This window comes from Phoca vitulina, unplaced genomic scaffold (genome assembly GCF_004348235.1).
Source record: "Phoca vitulina isolate PV1807 unplaced genomic scaffold, GSC_HSeal_1.0 scaffold10, whole genome shotgun sequence".
Taxonomy (NCBI): Eukaryota; Metazoa; Chordata; class Mammalia; order Carnivora; family Phocidae; genus Phoca; species Phoca vitulina.
In genome coordinates this window covers 40,622,594-40,637,209 of record NW_022589713.1, presented here as the reverse complement: position 1 = coordinate 40,637,209, position 14,616 = coordinate 40,622,594, and positions in this window count along the sequence as shown.

The following is a 14,616-nucleotide window of genomic DNA, read 5'->3' as shown; positions in this document are numbered from 1 at the left end:
AGTGTGTGTCCCCCCCTTCTGAGGATACTTAACAAGAAACAAAGAAAGTCAAGCAAACCAGCGAGAGATCCCACGCAGGCTCCTTGATGGCGGGTTTGCTCTGAAACGGTCGGTCCCGAGCAAGATCCTGCAGCAGCAACTGACCCCAGGAAGAGCTTGCCCAGCTCAAGAAAATAATCGGACCGAACCTGATTATTCTGTCCACACCAAGGGATCTGAAGAACTAGGAAACAAAACAATGGAGATAATCTGATCCGCAAATCAATGGTTTACAAGGAGTTCCAGCCCTCTACATATGAAATAAGGAAATTTCAAGCAATTCACCCCAGGGCGGTTTTATATCTTCTTTGAGACGGAATCAATATCTCCTTGTTACTGTGAGATCATATATTTAGTAGGGGAAATGGTCTAAGACCAGAAATATGTCAAACCACTCCAAACAACTCATCTCCAGGGGAGATTAATGTGATTGGGAAAAGCCTATCAATTAATTAGTCAATACAAGTTTATAGCATAACTATTAGTTGCCAGCTATGTCCAAAGTGAGGTTAATAAAACCTTTGCATGTACTCTGTGCTTTTTCACACATTCTGTGACAAAGCCGCCGGGTAGAAGTAGCACTCAGACATATGTGGATGGTGTCAATGCGAAAATGGATCCACAGTCTGAGGGTGATAATAATTAATCTATGTGTATGAATCACTTGCCAGACAACAAAGGATGTTTGTAAAGCTTTCTTTTCTTTGATTCCTACCACAGCCTGTAAAACGAATAGGGACACGCATTAACCCCTTTCTACAAATGAGAAAGTCTCTTGATCGGGAATCTAGAAATTCCCAAGAGCTATGGGAATTCGAGTGTATAATTCACACCATTATTACACTTGTCAGAAGAGGATACCAGAGAGGATATGGAGGTTTCTAGAACCAGATCTGAGGACATCTGTTTTACTCTCATATCCAGTTCCACTTGAGAAATTTCATTAGCCCCACCTGAGGTTTCCCAGCCTGGTCTTCACAGAACATTTTCGTATCTTGAATTTGGCGCGACATATCGTTCCACTTTCTTTGTTTTCTCTTTCTTCTGCCAGCACAATGGCCTCGAACCTGGCTTTATTGTAGTCACCTGCTGAGTTTATTATCAGTTCCGTTTCCTGGGCCCTACCACAGACAACCTGAATCAGAGGTCCTGGATACAGTCTGGTACCAGACCTGCTTTTGTTACTTGGAAACACTGGGCCAGAACTTGCCCAGCTTCTCTGGGCGTCTGCTTTGTCTTTTTCATTTTTATGACCCAGTCCAATCCAGTGTGAGTAATATTCCAATCAACAAAAGTTAATTGGTGAGCCTAAGTGAAGGGCATGTAGGGGCTTATTTGGTCATTCTTGCAACCTCTCTGTGAGCTTGGCATTTTTCAATATGAAAAGTTGGAGGAAAAAAAAAAAGATGTGATTGGTTAACTATTAATAAAATTGGAAATAGTTTAAAAACCAAAGTAATTGTGCTTCAATACTTAATTAATGTTTGCTGAATAAATGAATGAACAAATGATCTCATCTCCAACCTTTTGTTTGGAAGAAGATATTAGAAATGAGAACTATCAGACTGAGAATTCAGTTAAATCAGAGGGAGGTAAATGGTACCAGGAAGTGGGAGAGTTGAAGGCTAAAGAGAAGTTTCCCAGTGGCATTGTTGGAGCTCACAATCAGTTATTTTCCAGAAAAGTTCCCCATACTATATTATCCTCTAAATAGACACCTGTTTCTGTTTTCATTTCCAGTTAACCCTCCCTTGTCTGTATGATAGACAGGGAGCAACGGTGTGGATCAACCAGAGCAGCAGCAAGGGGACCGGTCAAGAAAGTTACTGGCTGGTTATATTATTCCTTTCTAAGAAGCCTCAGAGTGCCTGCCACACCCACAATCCTTCTCTGCAGAGGCCCTTACACATGAGACACCATGCTTTGTACCATGCACCCCCACCCCCTCCACCATCCAGATCATACCTGACTGGGGTAGTGATGGGGTCCAGGTTCAAAGACGGTCAAAGATCAGCAGTCTTAGAGGTAGACTGGATCTATCCTGGTTCATGGCTGCCTTCTCTGAGGATGTTGGTGTATGAGACATATGCAGACATACAGCAAGAGGTGGGCAGCATGGAAACAGAAAGGCAACAAAGAGATGGGTCTAGTGTGGAAGCTGTGATAGGAAGATGAAGAGAGTCAGTTGACCATGGCCACAGCAGTGGAAGCAAAAGCAAAAAAATGTCAGGATTCTTGGTTTCAAGGGACAAAACCCCAACTTGAACTGGCTTAGGCAAAAGGGGGAATTTATTGGTTAATACTGTCAGGATGAATGGGTATGTAATGAGGTAGGATGAGAAGCAAGATTTGAATCCATTCAGAAATAACTATCTTTGGGGCACCTGGGTGGCTCAGTCAGTTGAGCATCCGACTCTTGATTTCAGCTCAGGTCATGATCCCAGAGTCATGGGATCGAGCACCACGTCGGGCTCTGTGCTCAGTGTGGACTCTGCTGGTCCCTCTCCATTCCCCTTTCCTACCCTTCTCTCCCTCCCCCTCTGCCCCTCTGCCCCTCTCCCCACGTGCTCATGTGAGCTCATTCCCTCTCTCTCTCAAATAAATAAATTTTTTTTTTTAAAGAAATTACTATCTTTATCTTGTACTTTTGTTTCCCTCACAGTGTTTGCTTCATTCTCTCTTATTGTCAGTGCAGGGAGAAGGGCCAAGGCCACCTACAGCTCTGACACTAAAAAACCCCCCGGGGAAAGGCTCTGATTGTTCCTGCTTAGGTCACATAACCATCAGTGGACTAATCAGTGTGGCCAGGAGGGCTGGATCCTCTGACTGTCAGTCTTCAGTAGAGCTTCACAATTTGCACAGGAGAGAAAGAAAAAACCTCCAAGACAAAGAGGATAAATTTCCCTGAAGAAGGGGGAGAAACTCTGGGTAGAGTAAACCACTGATGTTTACTCTAGTTGCCATAAAATCAGAATGTGAGAGACAGTAGACACTTACTTCTTTGCACGTACACACTTATGATTTGGTTGCATCATCAGAACAGCTGCTGATCTCCTAGCGCTATAGTTTTTCATGTGTATTGGCCAGCTATCGCTGTAATGAGCCATGTAACAAAGAGTCCAAAGATCTCAGTGGCTTACAACAACAAATATTTATTTCTCATTCATGGGGCGAGAATCAGCTGGGATACTCTTTGGGATATGGGTTGGATTCTGGTCCTCTCTACGCATCTCCTCATTCTGGGACAAGTGTTCTCTGAGACACGCTCTTCATGATAAAGTCAAAAGCACAAGGATCAAGCCGAACTGTGAAAGGATATTTTTAAGTGTCTGTGCCTCTACTTGCATCATGTCTACTAACATTCCATTATCCATATCCACCATCAATAGGCCAGAGGAATTCCACAGAGGTGAGGAAGAGAAAGTGAATACCTGCCAGAAAATAAGAAAATCCACTATGATCCTCAGTGGCATTAAAGGACCTTCTAAAAAGGTCTGCTGAAATTGCTTCTTACGTTTTCTTGTTTTCCTATGTATTTATTTAGTGGATGTATATCTCAGTTCAGAAATTCTAGGGGGCATGATATAGAACTTTGTTTCCTATCATGCAACTTAATTCTATTTTGAGCCCCCATTCAGCTGAGCGGCTGAAACTTCACCTCATTTAATTCAGAATTATCTCTCTCCATCTTTCCCAAGATTGCCTCTAAATCCTGGGGGCTTATGTATTATCAAAACACAGCTGGAGAGCATCTGGTCTTTGAGTCATCTATCTGCACAGACATCCACTGAAATGTTCATCGTTCTGTCTCAGAAGTCAATCCATGCAAATGACCACTGAGATGTCACTTCTTTCTATGGCTGCTTTACTCCCTCGGCACTATGTTTTGGAGCATGAGAATCATGCACCTGCTTCTGTGCAACAGTGGGCTCTCTAAGGTGAGGTATGATCAAAGCTCTCCCTGCCTTGATGCCGTATAACCCTCCCTAGGTCTCTGCCTAAGACAGGGTCGCCACAGATTATTGTTTAGGCCTTAACACATCCTTAGGCAATTTCATTCCCATGGGCAGCAGAGAGCAGGTTTCCATCCCCTGGTCCTACAAATGTATCTTAAGTTTTGCTGCCTATAGGGGCTCTGACCAGGAAAAAGGGTACAAGGCCACAATCGCAAGGACTTGCTGGTTTCCAAATATTTAACTTGTCCCCTGGATTTCTCCCTTGGACTTACCAGGAAGAATTTTCCAAGTCCTCCTGAGGGTCAACCCAACAACCTCCCCCACCTCTTGCCTTTTCCCAACTGTGGAATTTCTGTCTATGCTGAAGATGGTCTCCATCTATCCTCTTACCCCTCAAAACAGGGCCTGGGATTTTGGAAACCCAAACCAAGAAAGCTTCATTGTTTCAGTTTTCCATCAGAGCTCGTCCCTTCCTTGAGGCAATGAGCTTAAACGGACCTAACTGCTTGGAAAGAAAAGGACATAGCAAAACAATGAACTACTGGGGGGGAAAATCTCAAAAATGCTATCTTTATTACATTTATGGACTGAGACACACTGATAATGCTTCAGTTCTTTGAAATTTGAAGGAAATAAAAATCCAACAACACACTTTCATAAGTCATATTTGTTAGCCTTTACATGGATTTTGGATACTTTTATTAAAATATGTTTTGTTTGACACCGTGGAAAATCAGAATATTTCAAACTAAAGAGCAAATCCATTTACATTATGAAAATAAAGTTCAAGACAAACTAGACAGCTGCCCCAAATCCTCATTATTTTCCTAGGAGAAGCTGGAAAGGCTCCCTTTCAGTATGATGGGAAACATTGGCCTAAAGCATTCCTCATTTTTCACTGCAGTTGCCAAACTTCCTACTGCACACCTTCTATGGGATCACAAAGTGTTGAGATAATTTGGTGTGTTTTTTGGTTTTTATTTTTAAACAAGATGATATTCCTCGGTGGACTCTTTTGGGGATGTCTGAGCAGCCAACGAGACTGTCACTCACCGTTTCCCCATGACTGACTCACATCTTAAAACCTGATCCTCCAGCCACCACGGTTCTTCTGTGTGAGCCCATCTCTGGCGATGGCCACCTAGACCGGGCTGGATATCTGGTCCCATCCGGCCAGTCCCCCCGGGCACTTGGGATTGAGACTGAAGAGAGAGTCTGTCTCTTGGCTGCACCTGCAGACAAAGCTGGTTTGTGGAGAGAGAATGTGGAAGACACCTTTGCTCAACCTGTCCTCTTGGCTTTGTAATTCCCAGATTCTTCTCTCCTGAGGCCATGTATCTTGCTACTTTGACGTCTTCCAGGATTCTGAGATGGCAAAAGCTTACAATAAAGCCCCCTCCTTGGTGAGCTTGAGCTCATCTAATTGGATTTCTCTTGTTTGCAACTAAAGAACTTTCACAAACACACTTTTCCTTTTGCTGAGCTCAGTGAAACCCAAACCTTATTTATATCAACAAAGGACTTAATTAAGCTGAGTGGGTAACAGCGTCAAGAAAAACTTGGATAACCACGAGTAGATGATGGTCATTACTTTAAAGGAGAAGGGAACATAGCGGAGGCTACCCATTGAGTGGCAAAGCCCCCATCTCTAATCTGTGTGCATCAAACAGCCAGGGCAAAGCGTTGGTTTTTTTATATGAGAGCAGAATTGGTAACAGTGATGCCCTCAGTTAATGAACAGCGTGAACAAAGGAAGGGAAACTTTTACAGGCTGCATGAAGCAGCTGAGCGTTTAGAGGTGGAGGGAAAGCACAAGAGCAAAGCTTCCGCTTCAAACGTCGGAGGTTTTTGTAGTGCTTATTATTTTAGGCTACCAGACTGCCTGCTTTCATGTATTGATATATTGACTCTGTAAAAAAAGAAATCATTAAAAATATAAGTTTGATCACATGTTCACAGCCATCTGCTTCTGGTGACTAAGTTGGGGGTGCAGAATGCCAAGAAAGGATGTACCATCTTTTGTCAACCGAGGCAAAAATAAAAATCACAGATCAAAAATCGGAACTTGGGAGAAGCATCCGGATTTCTCAAATAAGTCAAGAAATATGCAAACTGCAGACCTCTTTTAAACTCTGGAATAATCTAACTTTTTTCGTGAGTTTTGTCTGCTCAGTACATGAATTCAGATTGATGGATGAGGGTGCTATAGGAAGTAAGGTCTGAGGGCCCAGATCCAAGCTCTCTTACATCACTTGAAGAGAATTTCCCCTTCCCCTGCATCCTCTCTGCTAGAGGATAAAAATTTAAAAAATGAGTCTTTTGAGTACCCTTGAAATTTTGCCTGACTTAATTTGTTAAGCATCCCATTTAAAGTCCCCAGTTTCCTGGTAGAAGCCCCAAGAAAACACTTGCTCTGAAAAGAACCTTATACCATGATCTCACCTCATGTTATTCGTCAATAAGAGTGTCTAGCAATTAGCTTTTTACAGAGTAGGGAGATAATCTTTCTTTTGAACCATATTTCTCATTCCTTAAATTAATGGGACTTACTTTTTTTGAGGATGTTCTTAGAGTGTAGTAGTAGAGCATTTATTCTTCATTCTTCAGCTTCAGAATTTAATTTCTCATTCCACTTAGTCTGCCCTTGGCCCTTGACCTTGCTTCCAGCTGTTAAATTTAGCTCTTTGTGATTGCCGTGGACAAGATGAGCCCTAGACAAAATTGGATGAAGGTAACATTTGTCGTTGGCTCTTTCTCATCTTCCCCATTAGCACAATATTTCCTTTCCTCCCCCATCCCCCCCAAGCCACCCATGTTGCCCCGGTGATCCATCTTAAACAGGCTCAACTTTCTCTGTAGTATCCAGAAACCCCACTTCTGTACTTACTGATGAGCCAAACCATATTTATTTATCTTTGTTAACTTAAAATACGTGATTATTGAACAAATATTATGTGCCAGCCTATATGTTAGACATATGGATACAAAAGCAAATGCCATGAGGCTCTGTTTTCAAAGAGTTCATAGTCTAAGCAAGGAGAGAGACACATAACAATGTACACGTGGACAAAAGCAAAAGCTAGCAACTATCATAATAATAATTACATAAGAAATAGAAATGTGACATGGTAGAAGTTGGTGAAAACCCTTCAGAATTAGAGGGAAAAACAGAATTGGAAGTGTGGGGAGATTCAGGAAGGGTTCAGGTCATCTGAATCAAATTTATTCCAGAAAAAGTGTGAGATAACACATTTTTAGATCGGGGGCATCTGTATTTCATTATTTTAAATGGGAAAAATAAGAATGCATTTTCAGGCACAGAGGTGAACCACAGACCAGGACCCAAGGATGACAATTGAAAAACATTTGAAATCGGTTGACTCTGGAAGATCTGGGCTATATGGTCACTGTATATATATGTCTTACAAGATTAGGGGGCTGGATCACAGCCTAAAATGTAAAATGTTGATCATTTTTTCTTATAAAAGTAGTGTGCAATGAGATGGATATCTATTTTGAAGTTAGAACTGGAGAAAACTGGAATTGAGATGAACCACACTGGCATATTTATTGATCTGCTCTGGCTTAGTAGTTCATCCTTTGCAATATAGCTTTTCATAAAGAAGGATAGTAACATGATAGGTTTCTTCAAAAGTCTATTATGAAAATAGAAAATGACATTTTCTTCCTGGGTAGATTTAGCCTGATCCTGCCAAATCTATCAGGACATTGCTTTGTATACTGTACTTATTGAAGAACTTGATAGATACCATTATTGGGGTTAGCCGGTAATGGAGGAGTAGGGGTGAGCTTGGAGAAGGACCAAAGATCATAGCAGTGAACACTCACCTCTTTAACTCATGTGCAAAAAGGCCATCAAGGAAAAACACTCAGAAAAATGATATGAAATCTTCTAAATTATGGTATTTAAATGCTATATATATATATATGTATATATATATATATCCTAGTAATTTGGGGTATAGAATCTGGTTATATTAGTTAGTTTATACATTTCAGCTACTCTCATAGGAAGACCCCCAAGTGACAGTGGCTTGAGTAAGATAGAAGTTTCTGTGCATGCAGCACAGGGCTGTTAGGGCCCCTCCTGTGGGTCAGGAATGTAGGTTCCTTTTCTTTTACATTCAAATTCTTTGAACTTCATGTTTTCATCCATAAAACAGGAGTGATGGCACCTCATTTTCCTCGTGAGGGTGATACGAGGTAATGCATGCAGGATGCCTGGTACGTAGTTCTTGACCTTCGTGTGGAACTAGTTTCATAGCTCCATGGATTCGCCCAGCCCCTGGGAAGGGTTTCTCAATCTTCTAAGAAAAGGGCTACAGAATGAGGTGTTTCTCAAAGTGTGGACTCTGAACTACCTAGGGAAGGTTGTTGACAACATGGATGCCTGGGTTCCACTTAGACCCTCTGAATCAGAATCTCTGGTGGTAGGACGTAGGAATCTGCACCCCAGTTAGGAACACACTATGTGTTCCTAACATTCATTTCCAGTCCTGCTGACTTCTACTGTCAATCCTGGGGGCCCCTTGTAAATAAGTGTATCATAGGGGCACCTGGGTGGCTGAGTCGGTTAAGTGTCCAGCTCTTGAATTTGGCTCAGGTCATGATCTCTGGGTCCTGGGATTGAGCCCTGTGTTGGGCTTCCCATTCAGCGGGTAGTCTACTTGCCTCTCTGCCCACCCCGCCTGCATTCTCTCTCAAATAAATAAATAAATCTTAAAAAAATATAAATGTATCAAAACTGCACTACTCTCTCTCTTAAACCCTAGGGCCTCTCTCTCTCTCTCTCCTTTGCTGGAACTATTCTGTTTTTCACTTGATGTCGCCGGCCTGTTTTGAGGGGAAAGTGTGATTCTTTGGGGTATAGGGTACCAAGAAGGAATTCTGTTGATGAACACCAGGGAAGGAGATCTCTGTGGATTTTAACCTAGGGCGGTTTTCCCAAACTTTCTTCCTTGCCATAAATACTCTAAAGAGGGGCGCCTGGGTGGCTCAGTCTGCCTTTGGCTCAGGTCATGATCCCAGGGGTCCTGGGATCGAGCCTCACATCGGGCTCCCTGCTCCATGAGAAGCCTGCTTCTCCCTCTCCCACTCCCCCTGCTTGTGTTCCTTCTCTTGCTGTGTCTCTCTCTGTCAAATAAATAAACAAAATCTTAAAATAAATAAATAAATAAATACTCAAAAGACATATTTGACCTTGAAAGTCTAAGACACTGGAAGAGGTTCTAGGCCATACACATCTTTAACCTTCTGTGTCAGACGGAACTGCTCATTTAAAAGGACCCAGGGACATGGGCTCAACATTCACACAGGCCCAAGACTTTCCGACTCTGCATTTCTAGGCCAGATAACGCGCAAACTTTCTATAGGGGTTGGTAATTGTGCTTCTTATTTAAAAGGCTCTCCTTGTATCCTAACGTGGAAGGAGATCCAAACTTTCTCCCTTTCCAGTCTGCTGGGGACCCAGCAGGCATCTAATCTAGGTAGCTGCTGGTGGCTTGGACTTATTTGGGTATATCTGATGACCTATGGGTGACATGGGACAGCTATTTGCATACGGTGATTTGCCCGCAGGGAAGGAGTTTATAACCGGGAAGAGGACCTTCAAGTGGAACTAGTTTCACAGCTCCATGGATCGATCGGCCCAGCCCCTGGAAAGGATTTCTCAGTCTTCTAAGAAAAGGGTTACAGAATGAGGTGTTTCTCAAAGTGTGGACTCTGAACTACATAGGGAAGGTTGTTGACAACATGGATGCCTGGGTTCCACTTAGACCCTCTGAATCAGAATCTCTGGTGGCAGGGCGTAGGAATCTGCACCCCAGATGATTCTTACACCTACTAAAGCTTCAAGTGCAGTACAGGGCCATTCTCACCTGGGAGCTTGTAAACAATGCAGCATCTTGGGCTCCACCCCAGATCTCCTGGAATCAGGGTCTTCCTCTTAATGAAATCTCTAGGTGAATTTTTTTTTTTTTTAAGATTTTATTTATTTATTTGAGAGGGAGCAAGCAGGAAGAGGAGCAGAGGGGGCTCACGGGGCTCGATCCAACGACACTGAGATCATGACCTGAGCCAAAATCAAAAGCCGGTCACTTAACCAACTGAGCCACCCAGGTGCCCCTTCCAGGTGATTCTTAATGCACACTAACTTTGAAAAGCACTGGCCTAATGGTTTGAGAACCCTTGAGCCCAAAGGACTCTTTTCCTGACAGATTCTGCGAGATGAGAGGAGGAAGGCAACGCACAAATAGTATTCTTTTGATGCCCAGAGGATGCAACGTGGCCAGTAGAGTCTGTCTTCCAGGGAGCCCAGAATGACTGTGGCGCAGTGAGCACTCCAGGGAAGGCGGGATCCGTCTGCCATCTGCAGGGCCGGTGTCTTTTGAATGTTCCCAGAGGCAGCACAGATATCCCGATAGGCGCAGGCATCGCTAAGACGGGGAGGTGTCCTCAGATGGCTTCCCAGGGGGCAGGTGCCCAGGGCCGGGTTGGGGTAGGGAGGCTGGGGCAGAGGAGGAACGAATGGGAAACACCCTGTGTTAACAGTGGCTGAAGGCTTCTTCAAGTTTGCCTGTGGGACAACCCCTGCTGATTTCCAGAGGGAACAGGCTGAGACTCTGGGGCTTTGAGGAGGGCTGACTATCTGTGTGACCTCGGCGTGGGCAAGGCCTGCTGAGTACCTACTCAGAGGCTAGTCAGGCTGAAAGAAAGAAGATCCCATTATAGTTTGTTACACCACATAGATGTAATTAGAGGAAGTGCCTGAGAGGTTCTCAATCAGGGGCAATTTTTAGACTCCCAGGGGGCATTTGGCAACACACCGAGACATTGACATTTAACAGGTAGAGGCCAGGTGTACTGCTAAACATCTATAATGCACAGAGCAGCCCCGATAACAAAGGATCATCCAGGCCAAAGTGTCAGTAGTGCCCAGGTTGAGAAACACTACGTTGTATCCCAAAGATAGATTTACAAAAAACCCCAGTATTTTCTATTGACTTTTACAACCACCCTGTGTGATAGTTAAAGATTGACCATAGAGGGTTAAGCTAGCAAAGTGAGTAGCCTTCTGGCTGGCAACTGAGTTGAAGACAGCATCATTGCAAATTGACTATTTTTTTCTAGTACCTTTTCAGATACTGAAGATAACTGATCAATCTCGAAGAGCCAGGGGAGCCTTCCGGCCTTTTAAAAATAATGGGCACTGTATTTGTCCTATTCCCTCATTTTTCAGGTGTTTCTCTCAGTACTATCAGTTCCAAAAAATAATGGCATGTGACTCAGCAGTAACACTGCCAATTCCTGCCGAGTGAGCGCTGAGGACTGTGTTATCAGAGCCCGCCACTCTGAATACTCCCACTTTATCATCCACTCCGCCTCGAGGCTAGAAGAGGGGAGGAAATGATTATCCATCGCTTATGTACTTGCACTCAGCACTTGCTCTTCGTATCTGGTCAATTCTGAGCTTAAAAACAAATTACATGCATATAAAAATTACATTTTTGGAATCACCGGTTATTAGGTTTTCATTCCTGTTATCGGAGGGCTGCACTGAGAACTCACAGAATAAAGGAGAACTATGATTCTGGGAAGTCGAATTTCTGGGCAGGAGAATGAAGACACTTTCTATTGAGCTCAGTAAAAATCATCCGAGAGACCCTGGCAAGGAAAAATCAAATTTATTTTGATTTATGGAAAGAGGAATACAAAGTTTAAAGGAGAAGCATGCTGTAGGTAAAGGAACACTGGATTCTAGATCAGGCAGACTCTGGTGTGAATCCTGGCTCTGCAGTATACTAGCTGTGTGAATATGGGCTTGTTTCTCACTCTGTTTCCATTTTGGTTAAAAAGAGATAATATTATTTACCTCATAGAATGGTGTATTGGTTAGCTATTGCTGTGTAACAAGAGCCACAAAATCTGAGTGGCACAATACAATAAACCTTTACTGAGGTCCTGCATCTGTGGAGCACTGGGGTCAGCTGGGAGTCAGCTAATATTAAGTTGGAGTGGTTTTGTTCTCTGAGAGCCTCATCCTCCTGGGACCAGAGGTCTGCCTGAGAATATTTTTCCTTGTATGTCAAGTCTCTGCTTGTATCACATCTACTATCACCCTACTGGCCAAAGCTTGTCACGTGACTGAGACCAAAGCCCCCAAGGGTACAGGAAATACACCTGCTCAATAGAAGCCAAAATAAGTCATATAGACAAACCCACCATCACTGGAGCAGGAAATATATACTTCCCATGAGAGTGAGGGGGAGGGAGTGAATATTTCCGAACAATAATCTAATCTACCACAGGCTGTTAAAAATGATTAAATGAATTTATGCCTTCAAATCACCTTGCATAATGTCTGGCACTAAAGGCATTCATAAATATTCGTTCGTTTCTCCTCCTCCAAACTCTGATCTTACAATGAAGAATGGGGAACATGAACTTAATTTCAGAGACACAGTAATTATTTTAAAATAAACTTGAATTCTGTATTATGATCAGTTGTGAGAGAAGGAATAAAAGGAAAAAGCAGAGATATTGAAGAAAGTAATAAAACCAAAGAAGAATAAGAGAAGAAAGAAACAATACCTCTTCAAATTTAGAGATGGTGAAGTAGGGGATAAAGAAGTAATACTTCTTGGGACACCTGGGTGGTTCAGTCGGTTAAGCATCTGACTCTTGATTTTGGCTCAGGTCATGATCTCAGGGTGGTGAGATGGAGCCCCACATGAGGCTCTACGCTGAGTGTGGAGCCTGGAATTCTCTCTCCCTCTCCTCTGCCCCTCCACCCCCCTGCTCATGCTCGCTCGCTCTCTCTCTCTAAAAAAAAAAAAAAAAAAGGAAGTAATACTTCTATAAATAAATAATAAATTGATAAACATATACATAGCTATAAAACAGAGGAACAATAAAAAGAAGGAGGAGAAAAGGTTGTAAGAGACTCATCATGCTATCAGGGGAGCTTTTTCAAAATACACGGACCTTCTCTTCTGCATCCCAAATTCTGAACCACAAATTTTTCACAGGGAATAGGCTAGGAAAGGGAGAGGTGTGTTCTTTATCACCTCCTGTCAAGGTTTTACGAAAGACTAGTTAGTGTTTTAACCACAATTTACAAGGTCACTGAGTACGCTTTATCCTTGATACTTCAGAAGCTCTAATCTGAATGTGGTTCTTATTTCAACCTACCAAACAAGCAATCATTTTCTGGGAATGTGGTGTGAGAAAGAAATAATATCACAGGGATCAAATGAAATTGACTTGGGTTTTTCCAATGTTATGACTTGGTCCACACTAACAAAAGAATATTCTCAGCATAACCTATCTGATTATTAACTATTTCACATAACCAGATGGCTCAGTATTTTATGGTAGAAAGAAATTGTGTAGAAGTTCTTTTCTAGAGTATAATAGAACCTCCCATATAATACTCTGTCTACCTTCTAGAATAAGAGAAGAAATGCTTTGGTCAAATTTGACTTGGTTAATAAGGAACAAAAGGAACCCCCTGTTAAGATGAAAAGTGTTAGTACTTAATGAAGCTCTCCTTGTAAAGAGCAATGGTAAATTGCCTTTTTATATTATGTGCTTAGAGAAACAAAGCCTAGAAATTCATCCCTCTTTATTTTTCGTATTGAAACTCTTGTTCACTTCTTGCCCGTGTCATCTTGCTTTTTGGTCATACTGCCAGCAACCAGCACACAGGAGATGCTCACAAATTGGGGCAAGGTCAGGAAAAGGCCATTATTGAAATGATAATTAGCAAAAATATGACTTAGCTAGGATAGGAGTGGGCACATGGAGAAGCAGTCGCATCCACACTCACATTCCTTAAAAAAAAAAAAAAGTTTGTACTGCTTGGCTAAATGAAAGTCTATCTTTCTGTCACTTTTCTTTTTCTTTCTTTCTTTCTTTCTTTCTTTTCTTTCTTTCTTTCTTTCTTTCTTTCTTTCTTTCTTTCTTTCTTTCTTTCTTTTTCTTTCTTTCTTTCTTTCTTCCTTTCCTTCCTTCCTTCCTTCCTTCCTCCCTCCCTCCCACCCTTCCTTCCTTCCTTTTAAATATCTAGGGTTTTATATAAAAAAGATAGGTCTGGAATGTAAAGATGTTAAAAAAAAAAAGAATCTTTGAATGGTTTATATAAACTGGTAGCCTGAGATAAGGAGTGACTTTTAAAAGAAAACAACTAATTTTTAACTGAAAGTCTTCACGGTCTCCATGGAACCTAGTAAGGAGAGCAGAATGCAAGAATTTTCTGGAATTTTTCTTCTCCCACTCCGCTCACTCCTGCTGGCCTCTTTGTTCTTCCTCAAGCACACCAAGATTACTCATTCCCACACTGAGGTCTTTCCATTTGCTCTGCCCTCAGCTTGGTAAGCATTTCTCTACGTGGATATCTTCATGCCTCATTTCCTCACTTTATTTATTTAGAGATGCTCAAATATCACTCCCTTACAGAGTTCTGCCTTTACCATCTTATCTAAAATTGTTCCCAGTTTCCTTCTATCCCCTAACTTGTCATTAATCATATCTTGTCATTTCTTCATATTAGTTCCTACTAGCTGACATCATATTATACACTTATTTTGCCAATATGTTTATT